This window comes from Varanus komodoensis, unplaced genomic scaffold, assembly GCF_004798865.1.
Source record: "Varanus komodoensis strain SLA01 unplaced genomic scaffold, ASM479886v1 scaffold11, whole genome shotgun sequence".
Taxonomy (NCBI): domain Eukaryota; kingdom Metazoa; phylum Chordata; class Lepidosauria; order Squamata; family Varanidae; genus Varanus; species Varanus komodoensis.
Window position 1 is genome coordinate 15,141,211 of NW_025335317.1, and position 6,000 is coordinate 15,147,210.

Sequence of the window (6,000 nt, forward strand, 5' to 3'; positions counted from 1 at the left end):
GGAAGTTTTGGTCACTTTAAAAAAAAAAATCATATTTTCCGATTACTAAAAGTTTGAAAATTTCAGAAAGTAAAATCTGGTCCACAAATCTGTGGAATCCAAGTGACTCGGTTTGCCAGTTGCACAACCTTTGTTCGGCAAGTGTTTGTGAACATCCTTTTGGATTGGCTCTCTTTGCAAGACTGGTCCGAGCACAAGAGGAAGTCTTCAAACACCAGATGACCAGATTCCACTCGGATTCATCCTTATAGCAGTTATTTTTCAGGACCAAAATAGATCTACTAATATTGTGACTTCCAAACTGTAGGCTAAAGTGCATTAGCATGTGGAAGTCTGCCTTGTGTATGTCTTGTTAGAGGGAAAACACACTGCGTTCAGTGAGATTTATTGCCAGGTTAGTGCGGATAAGTTTACAATCAATGCAAAACAATGACTGAGGCAGCTTACTCTTGTAAGATAGGAGCAGCATCAATTACAATGATCTTGTCTGCATGACATGAGAAGCCAACACGGTTGATCAACAGTGGTGAAGCATCATGTCTCGTGAAGCTAGCTTAGCTTCTTCAGTGTGGCCTATTTTGTCACAAGCCAGCTACTCTTGGTCCCTTGGAATGTTTTATTGTTGTTAAAACCCACAGTGACTTGTTGTCTCGCATGAACCCAGCAGGGGGATTTTACTGTAGGCTGAAGAACCACAAGGTTGTATTATAGGTTGTAGAACAGCAAGAAAACCTCTGTCAAGAATGACAAAGTTATTGCCACTCCTCACAATCTTGCTTGTACCACCTCCTTCCTTTCACATCACTTCTCAGTGCCTATTCCATACCTCTAAAAATTCTGAAGTAAGGACAGTATTTTTGAGTGTTTCCTCCATGCATTGGCAACTTTTTAATGTTTTAGTTTCCATTTAGTTAATTTTATGTTTGGCCATGCTTTGGCATGTCCTTTGGAAAGCTTGTTGCTCTGTGACCCTTGTCTGGATGTGACAGGAAGCAATGCAGGGGGAAGTGACCAGCAGGGCTGGGGAGAAGGGAGCTGCCAGCAGTTGGAGAGACGGCACTTTGCCAGAGGGTCTGCTTACTTTGGGAGTGAATCCTCTTCCCTTAAAGTAATGGGCAGCTTACCATTTGCTGCCTAGCCAAGTAAGTGCAGAAGTGGAAGAAATGAATACGGGATGCATGACTAAATAATCAAGAGGCAGACTTCAATGAAAGTCACCAGAAAAAAAAATAACATGGGGAAAATACACTTCAGCATTAAGACAGACTCAGAAACTCAATTCCATTTTGGTGAGCTGATACAACGGGATGTGAGAAGAGGGGGAGAATTTCCTTCCATAGCCAACGATCTCAGTAGGCCAGCCACTAAAAGTTGCCAGAGCAATGCAGAATTTTACCACAGGGGCACCTGGGAAACATGCAGGGGCAGCAGGAGGACTGTGGGGTGGATCAGATGAAGAACAATCCAGGGAAAGGCCAATGGTCTGTTCGGCCTACTGCGGGTTGTTCACCAAGGAAACAGCCCATAGTGGCTTCTGATGTTTCTGAGCTTGCACAAAAGGGAGGCATTAGAGTGGATAGATTTGAAAAGTGTGCATGAAAAACATGCACATTTGCAAATGAAATCAATGGGGACATGCAAACATTTCAGAACTGTCCACTAGCGTTGGGATGAACCCTGTCGGAATCATCCCTCCAAGCATTCACAGGCTTTCTCTTGTGCTCAGCTTGATCTTCTACAGTGAGCTTAGCTAAGGGGGAGCCTGTGATTGATCGTGGACCCCTGCTTGGCCAGCACGGATCGTGTTCATCCTGAACTCGATCTCAGGGCCACTGCAAAGGGCTTTTTTGACTTCCTTCAGTTTCTGATCAGGTCACAGGTGTTTCTCCCTAACTGACCATCAAGACTCTTTTGTTCTAAGGAGGCCTGGAGCATCAGGAGAGGGTCCATCTTTCTTGTTTTGCTGAGGAGTCCATCTGCCTGAGAACTGGGGCTGCTAAGTGGGCAAAATAAGGCTTTTGGCAGCTTGATGTATGTATTCATTTCTTGACTTTATATATTGCACCCAATAGTCCCACACAGGGCTCCCTGGACTTTCTGGACGAAGCTTTCCCTTTGCTCTCTTTTCTGTATCCTAGTCCCTTCTCCCTTCCCATTTCTTAAATAAACTTCTGTTTTCCTCTGGTCTGGTGTTCAGGTGAGTTGTCGTGCATTTTCTGAATAAAGTCCTAGAACAACAGGCCAGCATTTTCTAGCTGTCTGAATACTGTCTCCTGGGAGTCTCCCCCACCCTGCTTTTGTACCCAGTGAGTCCAAATTTAAGGAAGGGGCCATGTTTTCTGGGCAACAAATACATGTATTCTTTCTGGAATTCTCCTGCACCATGAAAGGCTTCTTTGTGCTAAATTTCAGAGAGCTAGATTGTATCATTTTGATTTTATGACCCACTGGATTTTCAGATATCATGAATTTCAGGTAACAGCCATCAGGTGTCAACATATTAAACAAGAATACCTACAGTCACTTTTGCTACTAATATGGATACTTACCAATAAGGAGCAAATGTAGAAATTATTGCTATACTTTGAATACAATTGCTATATTTTGAATAAAAATAAATCTCTCCACAGTGGAAAAAATTGCAACATAATGACCCATGTGCTTGCAAAGTTTGCTTGTCTATGTTAATAGGCAACTTCAAGATCTTCTATATTTTAATATAACTGATGTAGACTGGTAGCCCTTCAAACAGAGGAGTATCCTCTCATAACCTTTCAAATAGAGGATGTCCTCTCCAAAGTAAGGTACATGGACACCCAATTTAATATGCAGCTATCTTCACACTTGGATTAATCTATTCGTTTTATGCCTCTTCCTCCAAGTGTGTATATAGCTTGCCCTGTGCTTCAGTTATCATGTGGGCATTAAAAAAATAAAAAGAGTAATTCCTTACTTTTTGCATCCCACTCTGCTTCCAAGGACTCTGTTGTAGAGCTCAGAGATGAACTTGCATCCACCCCAACTTCACCCCAGACAGCTTAGCTTCTGCAATGCAATTCCACTGGGCATCACTGAAGTGCAATTTTCATTCAAGGTTTCTATTTTTCATAGCTGTTGAACACTAATACAAGAAATGCAAGAGGGTCACTTCTATGCGTGCCATGCAATATTTATTTCAACTGATTAGTAACGTGTTCTATCAAATCGGGACTTCAACATGACTCATAAAGATCAAAGTGAGCTGAAACATAGGCGTGGCTCAACAAGGGTAAAGGTTTTAAACAGAATGATTAGGCAGATACATCTGACATCACTGAATCTGAGTCTTGTAGTGTTTGCATCTCAGGGACTTCAGCTTGAAGCCCCAGTTCATGGACCTCTTGATGGCCACATGCTCAGCCGGGGAATGACCAAGCTGATATTGATAGACTCTTGACCCAGCTGGGTTCATTAGGCCAGTTGTCTGACTTGAAGCCTCCTGTGAAGTTTGGATTTTCCCATTAGTTACAGCTTGTATGATCACTGAACCGGTTTTTGATTGAACAACTTACAAGAGTCCCTTGATTGCATACCTACCATGAAGACACCAAAAGATCCTAGCCAGCCCTGGTTTCCACAGAAGGCATGCTGGAGTCCCCGCTCCCTGGCAGGCTGCAACACAAAGCCTTACTAGATCCTCCTCTTAAAACAATTCTACCCCTCTGATCAGGGATCTGCCTCAGGTTCCTTGTCCTGGAGCAATTCTGGGCATGTGCTGTATGATGTGAGACTAAAATGCCTGCTCAGGACCACCTAACAGGGACCAGAACATTGCTGTCACTCACTGTGAGTAACAGTTCCAGAGAAACCCATCGCATCCACCTGCCTTGCAAGTAGGGAGATCAGAGGGAAAATAGCTGGGAGCCCAGTTCAAATCTGCCCCTGGCCTTGATCCCAGCTGAGACACAGGCCTACCTGTAACCATCTCATGGGATCCAGGAAGTATATGAACTGGACAAACACATCATCTCCCAAACTGCAAAACACTGCCATATTTCAAGGAATTTTGGCACAAAGGCTGTGTGACTTCACATTATAGTTTGGATTTTCCCATTAGTTACAGCTTGTTATATTCTTCTGTGGTTGTAATTCTCTGCCATTTCACTTGTTTCTAAGCACCTTCACTGTGATTTCAGCCTGTGCATTCAAGGAATAACAGCTTTCGACTTGCACTAATTGACTCATGAGTTGTAAGCCTGGGAGGGATTGTTGGCTCGAATGTTCTTGACCCAGTACCTTTGTCTGGCAGCAGCAAGTCTCATATTCCTTCATGCCAATCCTACCAACACTTGCTTACTGATCACAGAAGTGCTGAGGGCCAGAATTTCAAAAGCGGTTACCTGGAATATTGTTATCCATTTCCTTGCAGCCACCATAACAGATGTGAAGCTTTGCTACAGCGGAGTTTAAAAAACTCAGAGGTAAATGTGTGTGTCTCCTTTTCTATTCATGTAATGCAGTTGGAATTGTGAGAAGGTACTATTATATCTCCCATCTAGAATATTTTAGCCTTAACTCATGCTATGTGGCATAATGATGAATCTGTAGAGGCACCTGTCATTTTATGCCCATAAAGACCTAGGATAAGCACATCCCACCCTCAAAAGAAGGAACAGGTAGGCCATTAGTAGCAATTGTTGAGGTATCTAACTTATGGATAGAGTATGGGCACTGAAGACCTACTTCTGGTATGAAAGGGAGTTAGCTTCCAACCTGAGCCAACATTTTTCAGAAGGCATTTATCTAAGGAAAAAAAAAATGTTTCTGTGCTGTTTTTCCTAATCCCTGTCCCTGAAGAAAAAAAAGCCACTTTGCAGAACTGTCTCCAAGTATGCTCTGCTAGTATTTTGATATAGACATCATTTTCTTCCCACAACACCCTTGAATGAATGTAGAAGCGAAATGGTGCCAGATTGCTAACACATTTGATTCTGCTGTTTGTGCAAGCAGGTGTGTGTGTGTGTGTGCGCACACGTGTGCAGGGGGTGGGTGGATTGGAAAATGAAAAAGAAGGCTTGCTACTACCACTGGGACATCTAGGTATGTTTAACATAGGAGAAATAAAACTCCTATGAAATATGTTGAATATTTTCTCTTTTGGAATAAATGAATGCTTTTAAATCAGAGTTTTACTGATAGAAAATATGCAAGATGAAGATTTTTATGAAGGACTATCTCCGGCATTAGAGATTCCTATACAGAGCATCCAATACATTCAATGTTATACAGTTTAAGTTTATATCCAACTGTGCTATGAGTCCTTAATATTGTGACAGTGTGAGAATGATTTGATCTATTCAATACATGTCTGTCTTCTACAGAACATATGGTGCCTATTTTCAAATTAATTCCTTCCCATAATGCACAGATAGCAATCACTAAGGGTGCCCTTAGGGACACAATCCTATGGCCTCCCCACACCCTCTGGGGAGCCAAAGGAGGTTTTGAAGGCCCAGCATTGAGGTGCTGCAACCTCAGTCCAGGGCTCTGAAGGTCAAGCCCAGTCCTTTATATGCATCAAAGATGGGGGTGATAGGATTGCACTCGGGGAAACCCAGTGTCCCCCTGTTGGCAGTTGTGCATCCCCCTTTGCTTAGGGTTAAGCATGTTTGCAAATGTGTTTGTACAAAGGGAAGTCATGGATACTTTTGAGGCAGGATCCTGCATATGCTTAGCAGGGAGTAATGTCCTCTCAAGAGAGTGGCCCTTACTTCTAGAAAAAAAAAACAAAAACAAAAACCATGGCCTGAAGTCTTCTATATAAGATACCTTGAGAGGTTTTTACCCTAAAAGTAGCCCAAGAAACAATACTGGGATAAATAAAATTGCTCTATAAATTTCTCTACAATTATTATGGCAGGTAGTATATTTGCTAGTTGGTTTAGGGATGGTCAGTCTGTCCATCTGTCTGTTTTTCCTTCCTTCCTTCCTTCCTTCCTTCCTTCCTTCCTTCCTTCCTTC

The 6,000-nt window shown here is 42.6% G+C and overlaps 1 long non-coding RNA gene across 3 annotated transcripts in view; it reads right to left on the reverse strand.

The window, feature by feature from the left end:
- The window catches only part of LOC123018386, a 94,701-nt gene extending 88,707 nt beyond the window's left edge, over window positions 1–5,994 (reverse strand). For all 3 annotated transcript variants that reach the window (XR_006413769.1, XR_006413764.1, XR_006413762.1), the window contains exon 1: window positions 2,954–5,994. This is a non-coding gene — a long non-coding RNA (uncharacterized LOC123018386). The remainder of the gene's footprint in view (window positions 1–2,953) is intronic.
- Between the last annotated feature and the right edge of the window lie 6 nt (window positions 5,995–6,000).